Source organism: Maniola hyperantus, chromosome 13, assembly GCF_902806685.2.
Source record: "Maniola hyperantus chromosome 13, iAphHyp1.2, whole genome shotgun sequence".
Classification (NCBI taxonomy): domain Eukaryota; kingdom Metazoa; phylum Arthropoda; class Insecta; order Lepidoptera; family Nymphalidae; genus Maniola; species Maniola hyperantus.
Genome location: NC_048548.1, coordinates 14,064,788 through 14,090,427, shown reverse-complemented (window position 1 = coordinate 14,090,427; position 25,640 = coordinate 14,064,788). Strand labels below are relative to the sequence as shown.

Sequence of the window (25,640 nt, the reverse complement as noted above, 5' to 3'; positions counted from 1 at the left end):
GGATGTCGAATAGAACTCGGATGACGGAAGTGCAGTGCGTAATCGCCGTAAGCCTACCATAGCCTGTGCTGGCCTGCTGCACTGTTCGACTGCGACGTACAACATGACCCATTAATGAACAACCATCGATATGAACAACACTTTAGTATACAGATTTGACATTCTTATACTAAGGCCAGTGTTCAGTGTACACAGTCGGCGCACGCAGTAACCTGTTGTGCGAGGGGCGAGAGGAACGGAATCGATCTTGGGGCGAGGCACAGTCCCGGCCGCGACCCGCTGCCGCCCGCCCGCGCCGCAAGCCAGTGTTACAGACTACAGTGCTCGCGAGTGTTCGCCAGTGTTCGCCAGTGCTCGCAGTGTCCCGTCGCGCAATGCTGCCAGCACGCTGGCCGCATTAAACATACGTCGCCAGGTAAATAAATAAACTATACTATTATTTACAAGTCTTTTAATAATGTATTTGCATAAGTACATAATATGTCAAATAGTTACGATTTAGAATAATAAAATAGTTAGAATAATAAATGTCAATATTTAAAAATACATAATTCGGTGGGTACGTTTTTTCCGAAAAAACGTCATCAATTGAAAAGTTCTCCCTTGGTTACCTGGTTGATTATTTAATTTTAGTTAATTTATATGTAAAGTAGCTACCTAAGCTTGTTTTGTTTTCACCTTCGATGTTTAGGTTCCTTGGCGGGGCATTGTTCTTTTAGGACAGAATGTCTACGATAAAAACGCCAATATCGTAAGAAAATGCGTCTTTTAGTACATACATGACTCGTCTCATGAATTTTCGTATTATTTTGATTTCGTCGTTAATATTAATTAGGATCTTAGGTACTTACTTCATTTAATTAAGTAGTGCATTGTTTTTTTTAAAAGAATCCAACGTTAAAAATCGCCAATTTCGTAAGAAAATACGTTTTTACTAATGTCACCTTTGACATTATTACTATTTCGGTTCTTACGTATTTCTTTTACCTCGGCAGTAGGTACATTCTTCTTTCAGGAAGGAATTTCTATGTTGCAAAACTGCCATTTTCATAAGAAAATACGTTTTACATTTTAAAAAAATCTGCATTATGAATCGTCTTGTACATAAACTAACCACCCGTTCCCACTTGTCGTTTATCGCTTGACGCTTGATTTTGACACAAAATTGGTTTCGGACAAGTGTGAATAGCTTCATATAAAATGTTCTGCCAATGGAACATCCGATTTAAGTCGGGGCCCGACAAACGACAAGTGGGAACAAGGGGGGTAACGGGGATATATTGTACTATTGTTGTTAACTTTTCGTTGATGTAAGAGTAATTTTAGCATATATTAGGTACGCACCTTCATTACTTTTGTTCTGGATACTTGGATTCTTACTTGTTTATCTCATCACGATAAGTAGTAGGTAAACGTTCTTTTAGAAAAGAATTTCTAAGTTGAAATTTGCCACATTTTAGCTGATGCCCGCGACTTCCTCCGCGTGGAATTAGGTTTTTAAAAATCCCGTTTGAACTCTTTGATTTTCCGGGATAAAAAGTATGTCACTCTCCCAGGTCTTTATCTATACCCATGCAAATCACGTCAATCCGTTGCACCGTTGCGACGTGATTGAAGGACAAACAAACAAACAAACACACTTTCGCATTTATAATAAGGGTACTGATCGTTAGTCTTTGTGCGTCATATACGTGTATTATCCGCATTGTATGCCTGAGATGTACAATTCGATTCCAAGAGCTTCTATCTCCAATACTGTTTGGATTGAGATTAACGATCAATAAGATTTATTGATTGAAATATTATATATCTACATACTTTGATACTTACCCTTCCGGTATCCGTGTTTCTTAATACGTTATTAAAAACTAGCTGATGCCCGCGACTTCGTCCGCGTGGAATTAGGTTTTTTTAAATCTCGTGGGAACTCTTTGATTTTCCGGGATAAAAAGTAGCCTATATCACTTTCCAAGTCTTTATCTATACCCATGCAAAAATCACGTCAATCCGTTGCACTGTTGCGACGTGATTGAAGGACAAACCGACAAACCAATAAACCAACAAACCAACAAACAAACACACTTTCGTATTTATAATAAGGGAACTGATTCAGATACAAGTTAGCCCTTGACTGGAATCTCACCTGGTGGTAAGTGATGATACAGTCTAAGATGGAAGTGGGCTTGGCTGGAGGGGTTATGGCAGTTTTTATTAGACCCATTCCCTTTGGTTTCTACACGTTGTCTGATGGAAGGCTTCGGCCATTGCTAGATACCACCCCACTGGCAAGTGGCAAAGCCGTGCTGCCGATTTAGCGTTCCGGTACAATGCCTTGTACAAACCAACCAAAATCTTCCATACCCCTTCCAAGAGTTCCGGGTAATTAATTTCCCAGTATTTTTAAACTGCATCATCATTCATCGCGTACCACGAGACGAGTCTCGCAAGTGACATAGATCGGTAGTTCTAACTTCTATAGAATCAAATAAAAACTTTTCTGTATTGCGTCGTCTACGTCGTAGCGACCATGTAGGTTGCTACGACGTAGATGTCGGATGACCTTTTTTCTCGATCCACGGATGACCTAGTAGAAAACCTTCAATATAAGTATCTTAATACAAAGAGCCTTACTAATTACCAAAATGTCTATAAATTGGGATGTATATTTTTATTAATAATGACCTTATATGTAAATAAATGCTCGTTAACATTATTTTAAACTAGATTAATGCCCGCGACTTCGTCCGCGTGGATTTCAGTTTTTGAAAACCCTCTTTGGTTTCTGGGATAAAAAATAGCCTATTGCACTATAAATAATAAAATAAAATAATAAAATTGATTTATTTCAGGTTAACAAATAACATACCCATAATGCCTATGCCCGGGATGCAAGTTGCTCTTGTACCCGTGCCCATCTGTTGAATGCTAGCAGACAGACAGACACGTTTTCACTTTCATAATATTAGTGTGGATGTAATATAATCCATTCAAATGTTATGAACGAGAAAGTGTTTTTCGGAAAATCAAAAGTTCTTAGTACGGAATTTTATAAAACAAAGACGAAATCGTAAACATCTTATCGTTTATCCACCATCGCCAGTCTCGCAGTTATTTTTTTTTTTTTTTTTTTTTATTCGTTATAGGCGCACGCTTGACCACGATCACACCTGATGGGAAGTGCTGATGTGGCCTAAGATGGGACGCGTTTGCCTAGAAGGTGCCTATTCACTCTTGTTTTCAAGATACCCGGATTATAATTGACAGGAAACACTGATCTAGGAAGAGTATTCCAGACCCTAGCCATGCGTATAAGGAATGATGACGCAAAGCGTTTCGTACGCGAAGATGGAATGTTGACGACATAGGGGTGGGAACTCGCCCGGTGTCTTGCGGTACGGTGGTAGAAAGGTGAGGGAGAAAAATGAGAGTTATCGTTATTGCAGCTGCAGCCGCCAAGTGGTTATTTTTTTGTGATTAATAACAGGTTGAATGTTTTTTTTTTTTTTTTTTTTTCTCTTTATTTGGAAGCTTAGTCACTTAGTGACTATGTCGCTTCGTAAGGTAAACAATTAACACAAAATCACCAAAATCTTACCCTCTAATCTTAAAATAATTTTTAACTAGCTTATATAATAACTTGGCCTGATCACTCGCAGGGAAAGAAAGAAAGGTAACACAATTAAAAATATTTAAATTAGAATCCAAAATATTACACAAACTTAACCTGAATGATTCATTCCGAACACACTCCAGCATTCGTGAGTAGGTTCCGTTTGACGAGACGCCCAAGTTTTGCTCTGTGAAAATTCTTGATAGAGGTAGCTATTCTACTGCGCAGGTATAAAACTTGTCGATTTGGTGGTGTCGAAATTTTACTTTGGTAATTTTTGAAACGGAACCTACTCACGAACATTCAGCCTGTTATTAATCACAAAAAAAAAAACTTCGCGGCTGCTGGACTATAATTTTTAAATAACTTTTAGAAAATAGGAGTTCAAATGATGACGATTGATCTGACAAAACAATCGTGAAAATTACTCTACTAGTATAGCTGGCTGGGGTTAATAAACAGACTAGTGTTAGCTCAGACGTAACCCGAGCTAGCCGGTAAGCGAGAGCTGGCAAAGAGAACTAAACGTCAATTAGGCGCTCGAGCGGTGTTGGCCGACCGCCACGCCCACAGCCCACTGTACACATACATTTACATGTACATGTACATTTTATATGTGCTGGGTACGCTGGAGTAACTAACTGGAATTAGGTTTTACACGGGTACTATACCTAACAAATGCAATATGTACCTATATATTTTTAAGCTTCGCTTGTGGAAGTATTTGACAACTAGTCAAATCAGCATAGACATATATATTACTTCGTTAGGACAGGGCCATTGAACAAGCAAAATGGCACCGACTCATTGGTCCTAAAATGTTTATTTAGCATCAATACAACCTCAGTGACGTCTGAATTTCAAACTGGTCGTTTATTAGTATCTAAGAGGTGGCGCTGATTTATTTGGTTCCAAAACCGTGAAAAATTTTGTTCGCGAGAACAAAGCATTTTGTCGTAACAAAGCGCCAAATACACGAACATAACCCTTCACTAAGTGTCGAATCGTAATTCGTACGTCACCTCACACACGAGTGCGTCCTCCACACGCAATCAAATACCACTTCACTTTATCAGATACATCACTGTCACACCTCACAGGCCCATAGCAGAGTGAACTAGAGTGAGGGAACTCTCGGTTTAATCCTGAATCGACGGTATGTCAAACATTAGGCTATGTGTGACGTGAAATCAAAGCAAAGTAGGCGATTCATAGTCTAACTTGCGTCAACTGTAGGAACATTTGACGCCTGCCAGTGACGTCGAAGTCTCGATGTTTTGTTACAACTATGCTCACAGACACGTGTATAATGCGTAAAAGAAAGGACTTGACATATTTGCACTATGCTATGTGTCAACTGTTGTGACAAAAGTACGGTTTCGTGGTTTCAAATGGTTTCAACTCAGATTAAGACTAAATCGTACTTTTGACATGACAATTGACAAAGAGCAAATATGATGAGTCCTTTCCCATTAAATACATTATACCCATATATGTATTGAACACCGCCGAAGGGAGTTGGTTCCACAGTTTGCATGTGCGTGGAAAAAAGATCTGGCACAACGGGCGGTGGAAGTACACCAGGCACCAAGATTAAAAATAAATGTCAGATGTCGCTGGCTTTTAATCCATTGAAGGTTTTCTAAAAAAATATATTTTAATATCACTCAGTAAAGCAGCAATGTACAACCAACCAATGCCAAATGAGCTCGGTGGCTATCATGCAGTGTTGAACACTGAGTCACCCACTGGTCTGGGCAATACGGAGTTTAATGTAAATCATCTGTCGGGCTGCAAACCGACAAAGATCTGACAGATGATCCAAAAAGATTGACATCTCATATAAACTGTGAATAACATATTTCGTACCGTGAGCTTGCACTGACGAAACATTTACATGAAACCATGTTGAAAACAGGGTTTTCTGATAAAGTATTTAAGTGCGTTTTGGATTGTCATATTTTTATGATTTTTATGATTTGTTGAAGAGGAAATATATGTTTGACATTTCATAGAAATCTTGCCAGTCAGAGAATTTAATAATCTAATTTTCTGCATTGCCATGTGTTCTGTGCCCAACGGGTTGCGAAGCTGAAGTGGGCAGGGCACATAGACGATAGACGACCGATACACGTTGGGGTCCCAAGGTGCTGGAAGTTGGATCCAGGCGGCGCAACAAGACCGTGGCGTGTGGAAGTCCTTACAAGAGACCTATGTCCAGCAGTGGATGTCTAATGGTTGATGATGATGATGATGATGATGATGATGATGATGATGATGATGATGATGATGATGATGATGATGATGATGATGATGATGATGATGATGATGATGATGATGATGATGATGATGATGATGATGATGATGATGATGATGATGATGATGATGATGATGATGATGATGATGATGAAAATAAAGTTTGCTGGTTTCTGCTGGTCGGTGTACGGGGAGTATACCCACCAGCAGAAGTCCCGTAACTCCGCAGCTCTTGCTGTCTACACACCTCCGTCCACCGACTGTATGAAGGATATCTTTAGGTTGTGGTAAAGATTCAGCTAAATATTCACACCATAATTCCGTTCCATATCCTTATTTCCACGCACGTGCAAACTGTGGAACCAACTCCCATCGGCGGTGTTCCCACTAGATTACAACATGGGGTTATTCAAGGGGCGGACCAACAAATTCCTAAAAGGCCGGCAACGCATCGGCGGTTCCTCTGGTGCTGCAAATGTTCATGGGCGGCGGTAATCACTTAACATCAGGTGACCCGCCTGCTCGTTTGCTCGCTATACTTATCTATTTGAAAAAAAAAAAATTATGGCGCTTATTGTACCTACTAACCGCACTGCAATGCGGTCACCCGCATATAATATATATCCCCTGGATGTGGGGGGGACGCTTCCCGGACGAAAAGTTATTTATGTTAATGCCATTGATATAAAATACCGACGAAATAAAATTGAAAGACAGTGCTTATATAAAACCCTTCTCATTCTGAGAGGAGACCGCTTCTCTGTAGTAACATAATATTATTGTATTGTATAAACTGGTACATACCACGATTAATCCTACTAATATTATAAAATGTGAAAGTGTGGATGTTTGGATGTTTAGATGTTTGTTACTCAATCACGCAAAAACGGCTGAACAGATTTGGATGAAATGTAGATAGATTATACCCTGGATTAACACATAGGCTACTTTTATCCCGGAAACGAAAGAGTTCCCGCGGGATTTTGAAAAATGTACATCCAAACGGACGAAGTCGCGGGCATCAGCTAGTTAGGCTATAAACATACCAGCAGTGAATTTAAATATTAATCACGACGCGCACAGGCTTATCGAGAGTTTTACCTTTTATAACAACCTAACTACAATATTAACTTGATTAGGGCCCAATTACTATTGCGACCACTCAATCAAAATGGCGACCTAAACCCAAAAAGCATTTAATATTCGATCGTGTCTCGCGTCGGAACGAGACTAGCTTAAAAACCATCAACCACCCGTATTTATACAATCGACTTAAGATGGCTGCCTCGCCACACAATAGATCATGCGACTTCTATTTCAAAAGGCGCAAATACTAATGGAATGAAACCCCCTTTGATATACTTTATTATACTTTTAATCACGGTTTGCTCATTAAATTGGTTTACAAATAAGTACAAAGCACTGCCGCCATTCCGCGCGTCGCCAGCGAGAGTAGAGTCTACCCTAAACGAGAATGTCAGAGGTTGCTAGGACGAGTCCAGACTATCCACAATTCGTCTAACACACTATCAACAATACCCAGCTAACAATACAAATGCGATATCAAGGCGATTTTTAACTGCCGATTTTTCGACTCAGTTGCACGAGTTGTGGTCACGACGAGACTGCACTCTGCAGTGCTGCGAGAGAATAAATACGAGCTGTCATGGACAGTAGCGATCTACCCTATTTCTTGTTCTTTTCGCTGGAACTTTACGAGCTGTCTGGCAAAATACACTCACAGCGTCACTATTAACTTTGAATGTCGTCCATTACAACGATGCATCCATAAAATATAATATGTAATACTTATAACATAATATTATGAGATATTCTCAGGTCACGGTCTATTATTAGGCCGGGAGGGTGGTGGGACAAATGCTCATTAAATCGGTTGCGATATTACGTTTATTACTGGATTCCTAGTTTTACGATCAAGCCGCGATCTTACCTAATATTTCTAACTCTATAGATCCTACTCTGAGAGCTGCTAAATTATTTCTTCAAAGAAGATAAACTGTATGAAATAACTTTAGTTATTTTACTCTGGCTTCTTTACTTTCACCGTTAAATAAATAATAAATAATCTTTATTTTATCAGACAACAAAGGCCCACAATATTATGTTAGTAACCATCTTAACCTATGTTAGTAACTATATTATAATATAATAATGTATGTTAGAAAGAAACTTATTCTATGTTAGTTAATATAATTAATATACTTATTAACTAATGCAGACATCCAGTGCGCTTTGAGAGCGCTGTCCTGTCTGTCTGCTATCACCTTCAGGATAATGTTGGGTTGTTGGGACTTCTCTCAAACCTACTTTTGATTGAGGCAAAAGGTTAAAGCAAGTGATATTTAATTTAGAGCCTTCATAGCTCAACGGGTAATGGAGTGGACTGAAAACCGAAAGGTCGACGGTTCAAACCCCGCCCGTTGCCCTATTGTCGTACTCCTAGCACAAGCTTGACGCTTAGTTGGAGAGAAAAGGGTAATATTAGTCATTTAGCAATATTCTTTTTCTAAAAAAAAATTACTTAAAGCGCACATACTTAACTCCAAAAAGTTAGAGGTGCGTGCCCGGAATCGTACCTGAACTTATAAATAAACAGCATGAATGATTGATTTATATAAATAAAACTAGCTCCCCGCCCGGCTTCGTATGGGTAGCACACAGTATCCTCAGTTTTGATGTTTAATTGTATTTTTAGAGCTCGTGCCCGAAGGGTTCTAATGGAACTAACTACTAAGCCTACGCTGTCCACCCTCCATCTGTCTGTCCGTCTGTCAACGGGCTGTATCTCATGAACAGGTTTAAATTTTCACAGAATGTCTATTATTTCTATTGCCGCTATAACAACAAATATCTAATCTTCTCTCTATATAAAAATGAATCGGTGAATGTGTTGGTCATCGCAAATCTCAAGAACAGCTGAACCGATTTCGCTAATTCTTTTTTCATAATATACCTTGGAGTACGAGGATGGTTCTTACGGAGAGAAAAAATTAATTCAACCTCCCCCTCAATTTTCTAAACTCCACCCGAGCGAAACCGGGGCGGTTCAGCTAGTCTTTAATATAAAAATGAATCACTACATGTGTTGCTCATCGCAAATCTCGAGAACAGCTGAACCGATTTCGCGAATTCTTTTTTCATAATATACCTTGGAGTACGAAGATGGTTCTTATGGAAAGAAAATTTTTAAAAAATCCTGAAAAAGAAACGACCGTTAGGCGCTACGAAGTTCGCCGGGGCAGCTAGTTATCTAATAAAAAATTCAAATATGGTAAACTAAAAAAAAAAAAAAACTTGTACGATGGTACGGATCCCTACGCGTGCGAGTTCAACTCGCAACTGGTCGTATTGTACCCGATCGGACCCGGAGCGAGTCAGCTAATCTTTCATAAGCATCGTTCATGTATCATGGCTCCGCTCGCCTCGCCTGGCTTTCAGTACAGCAATAACTGAGAGATCTCGGCTTAACTGGCTCAACTGGCTCATAAAGCTTATCTTAATCCGGTTCATGATCCTTTTTGTACGTGACCCGGACCCGCTGTAATTGGATGTTGATATTAATTTTGAAAAAAATATCCGTACTTTCTTCCTATTAGTCAATACCTATACATATTACATACTATCGTCTGTTATAATAACTATGGGGCCGATTCTCTTGTACACAATCTCTAAACTATGCTAAACTACCTGGCGCGAACCTATAATAAAATATACTCTGACTTCGACCTTTTTCCTGACCTGTCCAAAATGCAATTAAAAAAGGAAATAATTAAACTGCATCGGAAAAATAATAATATGTTACTGATAATAATTATACTAGTATCTATAATAGTACATAAATCCGCATATTATCATAACACACAAGCACGCACTCACGCATACTCTCTCTCCCACACACAAACACACACCCACACACAGACATACACTCACACATACACGCACACATACATATGTTGTGAATCACCTACTAGGTATTTTTACTAGTTAATTGACTTTTATATTTTCATATTATTATATTATTGTAAAGTTTGTTTAAATTATCAAACGTACTGTTATAAATTTATAATTAATATCTATTTAAGTAATCTGTAAAAATTGTAATCCTATTTGGCCTTATTTTCAGTCTGTTATTATGTAAAATTATATTGTATATATCGCTGTTGATTGCAAAAAACGAATATAATAAAATAAAATAAAATAAATTTAAATTAACATGCCTAAATCTAGCGCTATCCTTTTCCGCAAGCAACATTATGAAAGGGATAGCAATAGATTTAGACGTGCCATTTGAGTTTAGTTTAGAGATTGTGTACAACGGAATTAGCCACAATGTCTTATAACTAATTGATAAAATTTATTTCTTTCTAATTATAATACTGATTCACTCGCTGTATCTCATGCTTGTACCCGGCACATTACTATAGCTAATAAACAAAATAAATCGGTCAAGTGCGAGTTGGGCTAGCACACGAAGGGTTCCGTACCATCGTACAAAAAAAAACACTTTTTAATTTTTTTTAATTTTCATGGCAGCTATTCTGTTTGTTGTTATAGTGGCATTCTGTGAAAATTTCAATTCTCTACTTATTATACTGTTCATAAGATGCGATTCATAAGGAGGGAGAGTGAGCATAAGGGACAAGGAGGAGACATAAAATAATTTGTAGGGAATCAAGAAGGCGCCCCGGGAAAGCGCCAAGATCAAATACCAAACGGCCCATATAACCGAGAGGTTGGTGGACCCATGGGCCATGGGTCCCTGGTTCATAAGATACAGTACAGACGGACGGACAGACAGCGAATAGGATCCCGTTGGCACCCTTCAGGCGTTTGTGCACTCGGCACCCTTCGGGCGTTTGTGCACTCATCCGTATCCGTGATTCTTCGAAATGGCCGACATACAAATAAGTACCTTCGATTCGTATTTTGACGGATCCGTGAAATCACGGATGAGTGCACAAACGCCCTTCGTATACGGAACCCTAAAAAGCTCCAATAAACCCCTGACTCACTCACGCAGACCTGCTAGTAAAATATTAAAAACTGTTTATCCCATTCATAACATCCCGATGTCTCACTAATCTGCACTTTAATTAATGTATGTTTGTACGCACGGATCGGCTTCGCTCTGACGATGAATAATGTGTTACGAATATGAACATTCTTCAAATTAGTTATTTATTTACTTGTCTGTATAATTTATTTTAATGGTAGACGCTTTAACTGTCATCACATCACTACCCATATTATAAATACGAAAATGTGTTTGTCGGTTTGTTTGTTTTAGTTTACTAGCTGATGACCGGGATTTTACGTCCGCGTGGATTTACGTTTTGAAAATCCAGTGGAAACTCTTTGATTTTCCGGAATCCATGCAAGCCAATCGCTTGCTCCGTTAAAAGACAGACCAATAATTCAACAAATAAACACACTTTCGCATTTATAATATGGGTAGTAATTGGTTTGTTGGTTTGTCTTTCAATCACGTCGTAACGGAGCAACGAATCGACGTTACTGTTTACATGGGGAGTGACATAGGCTACTTTTTGTCCCGAAAAACCAAATAGTTCGCACGGGATTTTCAAAAACCTAATCCACGCAGCCATCGGCGCGAGCATCAACTAGAATTTAAAAAAAAACTAAAGTAGAAACAATTTTTATTAAAATAAACTTTACAAGTGCTTTTGAATCAACGATGTCTATATATTTCAATGTTTTGAATAATCAACTGAATCTACCACTCTGGTTCGGAATGGCTTTCATAACGAGAAGGAACCAGTATGAAACTCGGCGATTGCGCTATAAAATTCATTATATATTTAGCCATCTATACGATACAGGATTTAACAAGATTTTTGTTCTTCTATAGGCATAGTACTGTAGTTCAATGTTGCCTATCGTCGCTGCGCATGCAAAATTCGCTATGTAGTTTTTTATGCCGTACACACACGAACCGATTGGTCGTTACGATCGATCATTTACTTGTTCGAAACGGAACGATAAAAACGCGCTCTAATAAATCAATATGTGCCCTATAAAATGGGAAATCAACTTCTATTCCTTACTTATGAGGCGGTTACTTTGATTCGGCACAGAAGAAAGAAGAAAACCTAGAAAAGTGTGGGTTAAGAAATGCAGTGTTCGCATGACAAATCGAATCGTTGATCACAAAGAGCCATACATCTCTGACATCATATTTTAATTTTTTTTTTGTACCTATGTTAATCTTTAATCTATATATATAAAAGGAAAAGGTGACTGACTGACTGAATGACTGACTGACTGACTGACTGATCTATCAACCCACAGCTCAAACTACTGGACGGATCGGGCTGAAATTTGGCATGCAGATAGCTATTATGACGTAGGCATCCGCTAAGAAAGGATTTTTGACAATTCAACTCCTAAGGGGGTGAAATAGGGTTTTGAAATTTGTAGTCCACGCGGACGAAGTCGCGAGCATAAGCTAGTTGTAACTAAATGTGTAACTGACACTATTTTAAAATTGCGCGCCATTGATGGCAGATTGTAATTGGACTTTTATATTTTTAAGACCCTATGTACATTGTACATACAATTTTGCAATTAATAAACTTATCTTATCTTTATCTTATCTTATCTTACACTGTCGATTCATCGTTACGATATACCTCCTGGGGCCCCTACATTAATGTGATTTTGATCTAAAAGTAAAGCAATTTTTTTTTATTAAGTTTTTTAGTGTCCTGAAAACTTTTTCCCTGAAAAACCTGAAAGATTTTCCACATAGCGGAACTTTCATGAGCTATACCTACATAAAAAGTCGTATGTTTCGCCTATGGCATTAATGAGTGTAATAACTAATAATGATTATAATACATTACAGCATAACAGGTTACATATTGCGGCTATTTATGAACACATCGCTGAGCTATTTCGGGCCACTTGGGTGTAGCTATTGTTTGTTAATGTAAGACCCCTTCCAGATTTACGACTTGTCCGCGCAGTTTTAGATGTAAAGCTTCTGTTCCAAAAGTTGCGTAAACCTTTACACCTTATTCCCTAGTGTCTGTGTATTGTGTAAAATAAAAACTATTGAAATTTTGTAGACACTTTCTAAACGCTAATATCTGTGGTTTGCCAGAGTTCTGTAATATGTCTTAAAGTTACATAGGCTTAAAGAATTGTATGTAAATCTTTGACTCTATGTTTGTATGGAGAGCGCTGGGGAGTGCGCTAGGGAACATCTCTTCCAACGTTTTTGTATGTTAAATTGTTAAGCTATTTATTTTGCAGTCAAATTTACATACGCTAGCAACTAAATGTTTGCAACTCTCTTGCCAGCCTTAATGTCGGGCTATTCAAATAGTTAGAAGCTTAATATAAGTCTAACAAGAAGTCTATGTAGGAACCACCTTTACAAACTACTTACCCTAAAATTAGAATTTCCTATGTTTATAAAATTAAGTTACTTCACAATAATTTATTTTTAAATCTGAAGAAAGGATTGCTACCAAACCCAAACCAAGGCTGTGGTAGCGTTCTATAAAAATAACTATCCAAAATATCTACAGAGAGAATACCCATATCATAAATGCGAAAGTGTGTTTGTTTGTTGGTTTGTCCTTCAATCATGTCGCAACGGAGCAACGGATCGACGTGATTTTTTGCATGGGTATAGTCAAAGACCTGGAGAGTGGCATAGGCTATTTTTTATCCCGGGAAACCAAAGAGTTCCCACGGGATTTTTAAAAACCTAAATCCACGCGTACGAAGTAGCGGGCATCAGCTAGTTACTAACAACTTCGTTTACTCTATGTAAGTGGTAGTAGTTGAAGAGAAAAACGGAAAAGCCTCTTCAGGCTCTTTTTTCCACGCTCATGCAAACTGTGGAACCAACTCCCTTTAGCGGTGTTCCCACTAGATTGTAACTTGTAGTAATTCAAGGGCCGGATCAACAAATTCCTGAAAAGCCGGCAAAGCATTGGTGGTTAACTGACGTTACAATTTTTCATGGGTGGCGATAATCACTTAACATCGGGTGACCCGACTGCTCGTTTTCTCGCTGTATAAAAAAGCCTTATTAAAAATTTCAGCCTAAGATTATTTGAACACGTAATGGAAACGCTACCTATCCTAAATGGCGCGTGAGAACTCATTTTGTACGCATTATACTAAACGTGCGATTTTGTCGACAGTGTGAAGACACCGTAAGATGACCTACGTCGTCGGTCTAGAGCTATAAACCAAATGTAGTGTATCAACTATCAACTATTTTAAACTCTAAAGATTAACAGACAACACTAGTATTTATAGAGTGCACGGTTTTATAACAAAACAAATAGCACAATCTAAAAAACAATAGGTACAGACAATAAGTAGAGAATAAGGCTGAGATCTATAGAGCGCACTTTGCCTTTGCTCAGACTTAAGATTGAGTTAAAACGAGACAGATTTATGTGAGAGATATAGCTCTGTCTCTTTTTAACTCTGTCTTAAGTCAGAGTGCGCTCCATAGATAGTCTCCACTTATTGAATCATAACATTATGGAGTACTCAGGCATGCAGATTTCTCACGATGTTTCCTTCACCGTTAAAGCAGGTGACATTTAATTGCTTGAAACAACAAATCATGGTACTTTATAACATTGCTTTCTATTTGTACCATTGGTACAGTATGCGGCCGAAAGTGATGAACATCCGTTTTTAGAATGACCTTTCATCTTTGTAGAGCGTTGTCTCTGTCACTCATATCCAGATGACGCTTTGCTTAGCGACCGAGACAGTGCTCTACAAATCTGCAGTCTCCTTCTAAAGATCGATGTTCATCACTTTTGGCCGGGTACTGTATAGGTATATGCTAATACTAATGCGTTCTATTCGTCATACCTATTTGCACAATCATTGTTTTACGTAGACGCCTGTATTCAATCGAGCAAAACTTTAAACTACGATGTTACTGCGTTGACCGAGTTCCAGTTTAATCGATTTATTTATTTGCAATCGATTTTTATAGTCATTCGTAAAATCGTGGTATTTATTGGTACCGGCACTGTTTATGATTGGAACGTTGTTTGGTGCTCGGACCCGCTAATAAATTTCGTACAAACAGTAGTTTGTCTTAGCATTCATCGCGGGAAAATCATTGTACTTACTTCGTCATACCCATTTACTTGCACAACCATTACGCAGACGAAGAAAAACAATGTTCTTCTTGATTTTCTTGATGTTGGCGGCTGTGCACTGTGCACTGTGCAGGGCTTTTCCGGACCCTGTATCACGTTGACCGTTGCTGATCTATTGTGATCATTTTAACTATGTTGTACATTGCTTCAAATTTCCTCGGACACGCAACTTTTGATAATTATTTCTTCAACATATTAGTATTTCTTCTGTCACGTATTGCATGGGCTAATCGCTTGCATTTTTCAATTTTCAATTACCCATTGTAGTTGCTTGTTTAATTAATAATTTTACGTCCAGTAGTATAATAAATTTTTTTTTATTTTTTTTATTCAGATACAAGTTAGCCCTTGACTGCAATCTCACCTGGTGGTAAGTGATGATGCAGTCTAAGATGATAGCGGGCTAACCTGGAAGGGGTATGGCAATTTTTATTAAACCCATACCCCTTTGGTTTCTACACGGCATCGTACCGGAACGCTAAATCGCTTGTATAGTTCTATACTTCTAGCTTATAGTCGCTGGTTCACGCGCACGCACGTACAAACACACTCACACACACACTCATACTCACACACTCACTCACACACACGCACACACACTGGACACACAAAAACATGCTCTTAGTATACGATATTTAAAATAAAATAAAAATTATTAGCAATTATAAGTACCTAATTAGTTGTTTTTAATGTTTAAGTAGTTGTCAATGTTTAATATAAATAATATTATGATTATGGGAAGACACTGCCTCCTGAAACACAGTTTACACTACCTCAAGAGGCAGGGCCTTACACTAAAGCTTGTTAAACTACATGTTTGTAAAGATATTAAAGATTTTATTATTATTTATTATTAATGCGTTAAATTAAATTAAATTAAACTACTGCGTAGCAGGGATCGCCATGAGGTGAGCGATTGTAGGCAGTTACTTATTGAAACGACTGTTGTGAGCAAATGTTCGTATGTTAGCAGTCAAATACACTTGAACATTGCTTATATTGGGCTAACGCATTCCACACTACAGCGTTGACCGAGTTCCATTTTTATAGATTTATTTAAAATCGATTTTTATTGTCATTCGTAAGGTTGGTATGTATTAGTACCGGCAGTGTTTATGATTGGTGCGTCGTTTGGTGCTCGAACCAATAAAGTCCGCACAAACAGTAGTTTGGCACCGCATCCATCGCGGGGACATTAAAATAACGCAGCTGTGAGTCAACAAACAATCAATGCAGGCCAGTGCCTCCTAAACGTTTGAACTTACTAAAATAAATTCAGAAACGATATTATATAGAAGCGGTAATGCGCAGATGACTAATTGTGAAGCATCATTACCTGTTTTTAGGGTTCCGTACCTCAAAAGGAAAAACGGAACCCTTCTAGAATAACTTTGATGTCTGTCTGTCGGTCTGTCAAGAAACCTACAGGGTACTTCCCGTTGACTTAGAATTATGAAATTTGGCAGGTAGGTACTAGGTAGGTCCTATATCAGACATTCGGGGAAAATTCTGAAAACCGTGAATTTGTGGTTACATCACACAAAAAAAATTAAATTGTGGTCATGAAACAATAATTAGTAGTTTAAATTTTCGATGTAAGATAACTATATCAGATGGAGTATCATATGAAAGAACTTTACTTGTACATTCTAAAACATATTTTTATTTATTTTTATGCATCATAGTTTTTGAATTATCGTGCAAAATGTCGAAAAAATACGACTGTGGTACGGAACCCTTGTTGCGCGAGCCTGACTCGCACTTGGCCGGTTTTTTACATTTATCGGCACTCTAACTAGCACTATTAACATTAGAAGGAAATTAGAACCGATTCTAAGCACAACCTAATTTTAGAGTATTCGCACCCTCTTCTTACTATTGTGATATGAAAAGGACAGAAGCAGTTTGACATTTCTAAATTTTTTAGCGTTTAAATTTCTAAATTTAATTTTTAGATGGTTAACCCGTGATTTTAGCACGCAGTCGCGAACCTACTGTTTAAATTTGTATTGTGCACTAAAATTTAGTCTTTAAATGTGAAAGTCATGTTCCGTTCCTTTTTTAGCATTAGTAAAAAGAAAAGGATGCAGATACTCTAAATTTAGTTTAGAGAGAGACTAGAGAATCGGGGCCAATGTTGTTACTTTTGTCTTGCCTAAATCATGGAAAAAGCAATGCCTTATATTTTCCTAACTTGTTATACCAGTTCTTTCTAGAAGCAGTAAGAATGAGTAGAATAAGGGGAAAACTTTGAGAAGTTGTGACGTATAAGTACACGCGAGCCAGTACGGCGCGGATGCGTTCTAAAATAACTCCGACCATCGATATAAACGACAAGATATGGTCAAGCGAACAAAATTTTTCACGGTTTTGGAACCAAATAAATCAGCGCCACCTCTTAGATACTAATGAACGACCCGTTTGAAATCCAGACGTCACTGACGTTGCATTGGTGCATAAGCGCCAATGAGTCGGTGCCATTTTGTTTGTTCAATAGCCCTGTCTATACAAAGTATATAGATAAGTCCATAACTCCGACCGTTCGCAAGCGACCATTGTTTGTTCGCCGCTCGATCGGTCAACGAGGATTGTTCCACCGATCCGATCCGATCGTAAATCATAAATTGGTCCGTCAATCATGATCATCACCCTCATTATCGTCATTTGACATTTCCCGGTTGACTTTAATATCTGACTGACGCTAGAGGTCAATGAACGTTGCGTAAGTAGGCCTCTCGATGCCGTGTTGTAGGCGTGGCATTGACCCGAGTTTTACATGCTAAATACTAAATCACTAAAACTACAAAATGAGGCACATGGTTATTGGTATTGGATTGTGTTTAGGTAGTATAACAATAATGCTAAGTTTTTGCTACGAGAATGACAGCTACAATGTCACGATCGCAATCACCTCTGATTGGTTGACGCTCGCTGACTATTGGCTACAATGCATTGTTGCAACGAGAATAGCACAAATTCAGCCAATGACAACAGTTGAGATTGTAATAATGATTGATGCAGGTTTTACGATATCGCCCTACTGGTTACACCCTGTATAGTTGTAAACTCTATACAATAAAATCTATATACATAGTTCTCAGTGAGAGGTTCACATAAAGACTGGCGCGTACAAGGTACAAACAGTCTGTACAGGACAGCTAATCCTATAATCCTACCGCTCCATTCTGTGTGTCCGTTTAATCCGCCACTCGGATGCAAAGTGGATACTTTACACACGAGTGCAGTGTACTGTGCCAACAATGAGAATACCAGCTTCGTAAACTCGTATTATGCCTTTCTAGCCTCGATAGCTCAACGGTTTAAGGAGCAGACTGAAAACCGAAAGGTGGCTGGTTCAAATCCCATCAATTGCACTATTGTCGTACCTACTCCTAGCACAAGCTTTACGCTTAGTTGGAGGGGAAAGGAGAATATTAGTAAGCAATTAACTTGGCTAATATTCTTTAAAAAAAAATTTTTTGCTTTGTCCCATATACTCCTATTAGCGGATGCCCGCGACCTCCACGTGGAATAAGGTAGGTATTTCAAAAATCCCAGGGGAAATCTTTGTTTTTCCGACATAAAAAATATCACATTTGTGTCTCCAGGGTGCAAAATCTTTTATTTATTTATTACTAGCTGATCCCCGCGGCTTCGCCAGCATAGATTTATGTTTTTAAAAATCCCGTGGGAACTTTTGATATTCCAGGATAAAAAGTAGTCTATCCGTAGTAGTCCGGAGATGCAAGGATGCAGTACCAAATTTCGGAAAAACATGTAAACGCATGATTCTTTAAAAATCCCATGGGATCACCACGATTTAGGAATGCAATTCCTAACAGCATCAGGGCTGAGGAGTATTATTGTAAATCAGTATAATTTATTCCGTCTATTGTAAACCTTCTTGACGGTCAAGTCGCGTTGCAAATTATAAATTTTGGCTCAGTGCTATCCGTCAGTCTATCTGTCCTATCAACACACACACATGATACATGTCTATCTATATCAAAGGAAAAGCTGACTGACTGACTGACTGATCTATCAACGCACAGCTCAAACTACTGGACGGATTAGGGTGGATTGGAATGCAATTGCTATTACGACATAGACATGGGCTTGGATTTACGACAATGACGTAGACATCCGCTGAGAAAGGATTTCAAATTCAACCCCTAAAGGGGTAAAATAGGGATTGAAATTTGTGTAGTACACGTGGACGAAGTCACGAGCATAAGCTAGTTAAAATATAAAAATACTAGCTTATACTTGCGACTTCATCCGCGTCATCAATCAATCAATCAATCAATACTTATAATAAAACTGTAACAGGTCAAATTCTGTACATTGAAGATATTTTGAAAATTTTTTTTCGAGGGCACTCTATAATCGATACTGAACCCAAAACTGTAATTTTTTTCATTTTTGTCTGTCTGTCTGTCTGTCTGTCTGTCTGTCTGTCTGTATCACGGCCGCGCATCACGCTGAAACTACTGAATGGATTCCAATGAAACTTGGTACGATTTGAGGTCATACTAGGAGGAAGAATATAGGATACTTTTTATCCCGAAATTCAGCATGGTTCCCGTAGGAGAGGGGATGAAAGTTAAAATGTATACTGAGTTGTAATTCATTAACGCGTAGTCCGATTTCATTCATTCTTTTTTTGTTAGAAAGGGGATATTTTAAAAATTGTTCCGTAAATATTTCAAGGTAATCCGTTTTTAACCGACTGTCAAAAATGAGGTGGTTCTTTTTTCTACATCGATTTTTTCGAGGTTTCTGGACCGATTTGCAAATTTTTTTTTAAATCAACAAAAAAAGTTTTCGTGGTGGTCACATAAAAAATTCTGGATTCAACTCCTTAATCCTGATGCTGCAGGGTTACTGCCCGCCTGAGTTATCAAGATTCAGGAAGTGTTCATAGTGAATTCATATTGTAGGTACCAAGCAACGACTTTATTCTCAGACTTCAAGTCTCAACTACTCAACCCTGATGATGTAGGGTACAGCACTCCTAAACTATAATGTTTCAGGAACTGCGGATGATGCAAAATTATTTTAGGTACCAAGCATAGGCTACATCATGGAACTTCGGATCCTAACTCCTCAATCCTGATGCTGCAAAGTACTGAAGTCCTAAATCGTGGGGATTTAAAAAAAAATAAAAAATTTGAATCGACTGTTAGGCGGAACGAAGTTCGCAGGGTCAGCTAGTATTATATAAGTCAGTCAGTCAGTCAGGACTTTGAATTGTATTTAATATACAGATGACATTATAATACACAACAAACGCGCGTCATCACCGCTTTGGATTTGAAAAATGATTCTTTGTATCTTCGCGGATGATACTCGACCGAATACGGCCGGCGGAAACGGCGCCTGTAAACCCGATTTACAGCCTCTATCCGTGTTCTGTTCTCCTGGTAAACAATTACATATGAGGTCATGACGGTTGTTAAAAATGTCCGTCTGTGATGTTTGGAGTTTTTACGTAATAAAAAAGAATGGGCACGCTACAATGACTTTAAAAAAAGTTGGACTGTTTACATATCGCACGCACCTTTAGAATTATAGAGACCTAATTCAAAATTGAAGGATTTCGAGTTTGAGTGATAAAACTACTTTGGACGATATTTCCATCGACTCATAATAAAATTACCCATTGTAATGTAGAAAGCGACCAATTTTGTGTCTTTCTTTTACTCTATTTTATTATGAGTCAATAGAAATGGTCTTCCAAAGTCATTTTATCACTCGTCGAAATTCTTAAATTGTGAATTAGGTCTCTATAATTCTAAAGGAGCGATATGAACATAATAATATGTAAGATACAATAAAATATAGCTTCGGGTCAACTTCTACTCTCCCTCTCAGATCCTAGTCATCGTCGTCAGTCATAGATGTCCACAGCTGGACATAACTAGGAACTCCCACTCACCGCGCTCTTGCGCCTCTTTAGATCCAGAGGTTAATTGCAACTCCACTAATTAGGTTGATGTAAAAAATAAATTATTTCTATATAATATTATATTGTATAGTATGTACCTATTAGAGTGTATGTTTATGTATGCCTATTATGTATATATATTTATATATATTTATAGCTACATCGCGACTCCCCGTCTTACAGTTGTATAAGTTCTTAAGTATGGGTTGCCTTGAAGAGATCACTTAAGTGATAAGGTCGCCCTTTGTTTTTTAAGTGTATTCTGTATTCTTACTCTCTGTTATTTTAGTAACAATAAAGTTGTTTTGAATTAAATTTAAATTATTTCTTAGTAATAGAGTCTTTAAAAATTTGTAAAATCCACCGTCCACAGTTTTAAGATTGCAAACCTTTTAAACTATCGATTTAATTAAAAAGTATGTCAAATGTTTATGACGTCACATGTAATACGAAGCGAGCGTTTTGACGTTTGATACAAAGTTGCTATATACGATGTACTGTAATGTGATGTTAGTTAATAATAATTAATGTAAATATATAAAAGGATTGACTGACTGACTGATCTATCAACGCACAGCTCAAACTACTGGACGGATCGGGCTGAAATTAGGCATGCAGATAGCTATTATGACGTAGGCATCCGCTAAGAAAAGATTTTTAAAAATTCAACCCCTAAGGGGGTGAAATAGGGGTTTAAAATTTGTATAGTCCACGCGGACGAAGTCGCGAGCATAAGCTAGTTTAAATAATAGTTAATATTATTATAGTTATAAAAACTTGACTAGTGCAAGTGGGTTAGTGTATTCATTAAAACACACCAAACTCAGCTGCTGCATATGACCTGAGGACCTAAGAAACCCGCCAGTACATGAGGACCTAGGAAACCCACCAGTACATGAGGACCTAGGAAACCCGCCAGTACATGAGGACCTAGGAAACCCGCCAGTACATGAGGACCTAGGAAACCTGCCAGTACATGAGGACCTAGGAAACCCGCCAGTACATGAGGACCTAGGAAACCTGCCACTACATTCCCATCCGCTAGATAAGCTGGTTTATTCATGTTTATTTCAACAACACGTGCCATCGACCAAGCAATTAAACCCTGCCCTTTTCAGATCAAATAAATCCAAGGGTAAACACATTTTCGGACATTTTCTTTTATCCTCCCTCGTAAGTCGTAGCGGATTGTTTGCCAGAAAGCAGAGAAACACTAAATTGAGTTTACGTGGAGTTTACGGACGCCGTTTCCGATCGCCGTAATCTGGTGATACTTGAGATGTACAAAGAACGTTTGTCAGATTAACTAGTGGAAATTTCTGATAGGTTTCTTTGATTGGTTTTTATGTATGTTTTGAGCATGGATATTGGATTTACGAACACTATTTTCGAGCGCCGTAAACTGTTGTATTTGAGTTACCTACTACCATCTACTGAGTGTAAGGTTATTTTTAAAAATGAATTTGAATTGTCAGAAATGACATAAAATTATTAATTTATCTAATGGAGGTAGTTTAGTAAAACCGATATTTCACTCAATCAATGTCATACGATTTGCTAGGACCTCCTAGTGAGTGGAGTGAATTTGTTTAAATAAATACGGGTGTTTTTAAGGTATTTAGGGTAGTCTCTTGAGATTCGGAACGATTATTGCATATTTTCGGTGTTTAGTGTAGTTGTGTAGTCCACGCGAACGAAGTCGCGAGCATAAGCTAGTGTAATGTAATGTATATTGTACTTACATAATATACATTCTTGAGTTCAGCATCTTCGTGCAAGTCCAAAGGGACTCGTAAACCGCTCGAGGACGGACGCATGAAATATAAACGTTGACACGCTCGCGAAGTTACCAAGTTCACAGAAAAGGAGGAAGGAAGGGTTTAATAGGGAGGGAAGGTATTAAGTAAGTAGCGGAGGAATTTCAAAACAACAACAACAACAACAATACTTAAAACACAAAATTCGAATTCTTTTGACGTATTGTTTAAATTACATACCATTTGACGGTATACTTATAGTACGCGACAGGCGAGATGACCATCGGGGTATAAGGCGTGGGGACGCCCCGCACACCCGCACGTCACCCGCGCTCGCTGGCGTTGCGGGTGTGCGGGGCGTCCCCATCCCGATTACTATCTACCACAGACCAACGCCTATAGACGCTTAACAGCCAGACGACCCCGATCGCCAAGCTTAGGCAGTTGCTTAGCACAAAAGTCGGCCCACGCCCGTTCGGTACCCTCATTGCGCTCATTGTCTTGATTACGTGACTTTTGAGTCCACCAATCACAACAAAACAGAAGGTTTTGTTGTGTACACACTGTACGGAAAACGAATAATGACGTCACAATCCGTAAACGATTGACGTCATTATTCGCTTTCCGTACAGTGTGAAGTTAATAATTGATTATGTTAAAAATAAATGAAAATCATGATTTTTTAAAATTATTCCCTTTAATAATGAATTTTAGCCCCATAAACTACCGCTGTACAAAAAAATCACATCATTTTATTACTACAGTGTAAGACCCTATTCCATGATGTTAGATCACCCCTTAGCCTAATATTTGACAGATGTCGATTCAGGATCACACCGAGAGTTTCCCCACTCTATGTCACTCTAGCGTCGCCTTGTCACATTACACAAACATTTATGGATGTCTCAATGTGGGATCTCGTGTATGGAAACAGATGGCACCATTTGCGTCTCAACTCGAGATATCGGTTGACAGTTATGTGAGCCGTCGTAAAAGCTACGTCACTCTGAAACCATATTATGTGTAGTGCTCACTCCACAACGAACTACAAAAAAAGCATAAAGCACAACGCACACCAACCGAGTGGAGTTCTTGATAACAACACAAACTAACCTTTTTTTTAAAAAATCAATACATCTCTTGCCGCGATCTCACCTTGTGGTAAGTGATGATACAGTCTAAGATGGAAGCGGGCTAAGCTGGAGGATATGGCAGATTCATTAAACCCATACTCCCTGACCGGTTTTTACGCGCCATCGTACCAGAACGCTGTCGCTTGGCGGCGCGGCTTTGTCGGCAGGGTAACTAACCACAGCCGTAGCCTTCCAGCAGACCAGCCCCCCAATTGTGTAAGAATAACCATTTCATGGCTATCGCAATCGTCAAGAAATTCTGCCCTTTGATTGGTTGATTCGCTGTTTACATTTTTTCATAGCCAATCAAAGGGCAGAATTCTTGACGATTGCGATAGCCATGAAATGGTTATTCTTACACAATTGGGGGGCTGGCCAGTGATTTAAAAATTATGCATTCCTGAATTAGCTCTGCTGGAAATCGTACTCGAAATCTCCCACTTATAAGACCACATCGTTCACCACTGCGCCAAAGAGGTCATCAAAATTATTAAGGAAGTATAAAGTCTCGGTAAAGCGCGTCGTGTGGACACATTACACAACATTTATGGATGTCTCGATGTGAGAGCTCGTGTATGGATACAGATGGTTCCATTTGCGTCTCAACTCGAGATATCGGTTGACAGTTATGTGAGCATTAAGTTTGCCGTCGTAAAAGCAACGTCACTCCGAAACGATATTATGTGTATTGCTCACTCTACAGCTCAATCCAATGAAAAGATAAAGTACAACGCACACCAACTGAGTGGAGCTTTTGATACAACACTTACCTTTATTTAGTTCTTTTCTTTACAGAGATGATGTAAGAATTGTAAACGATACCCAATACATCTAAATCTGTTCATGCATTTAAAAATTATGGCTTCACTTTCGTCTAATTCACTTTAGACGAAAGTGAAGACATATCTACCTACCACATCAGGATCACATATTCAGCGTTATCTCTTCTAATCTCATGAATCTAAATATATAAAAGGAAAAGCTGACTGACTGACTGACTGACTGATCTATCAACGTACAGCTCGAACTATTAGACGGATCGGGCTGAAATTTGACATGCAGATAGCTATTATAACGTAGACATCCGATAAGAAAGGATTTCTGGAAATTCAACCCCTAAGGGGGTAAATTACGGGTTTGGTGTAGTCTTCGCGGACGAAGTCGCGAGCATAAGCTAGTTTTGTATATTATTACACATCAACCAATACTGATTTTGACCGCCATGTTACATGAACGTAACGTGTCTATGATATAATAATATCATTGGTTCTATGTCATTAAGTAGACATTAGTGGGAAAATTTGTTTAGTTGCGTGAAAATACACAACATTACCACTAAGATGAAGTACATTTGGATGACATGACAGTGCAAGTTGTGCGGTGACATTGCGTGATGGATGACATCGAGGATGACATGCTTATCAGGATAACGAACATCATGCTACAGACTGAACACTAAAAGATGTATTTGTGCTAGTAAAACGAACCACGAGCGTTTTTAGGGTTCCGTACCTCAAAAGAAAAAACGGAACCCTTATAGGATCACTTTGTTGTCTGTCTGTTTGTCTGTATGTCAAGAAACCTACAGGGTACTTCCCGGTGACCTAGAAGCATGAAATTTGGCAGGTCTTATAGCAGATGTTCGGGGAAAAATTTGAAAACCGTGAATTTGAGGTTACATCACACACAAAAAATTAAATTGTGGTCATAAACTAATAATTAGTATTTTCAATTTTCGAAGTAAGATAACTA

General features: G+C 38.5%; 1 protein-coding gene across 1 annotated transcript in view; it reads left to right on the top strand.

The window, feature by feature from the left end:
* Positions 1-226: 226 nt before the first annotated feature.
* LOC117987684 (uncharacterized) overlaps positions 227-25,640 on the top strand; it is an 80,583-nt gene continuing 55,169 nt past the window's right edge. The window contains exon 1 of the mRNA XM_034974714.2: positions 227-415. The gene's annotated coding sequence lies outside the window, so the exon portion shown is untranslated. The remainder of the gene's footprint in view (positions 416-25,640) is intronic.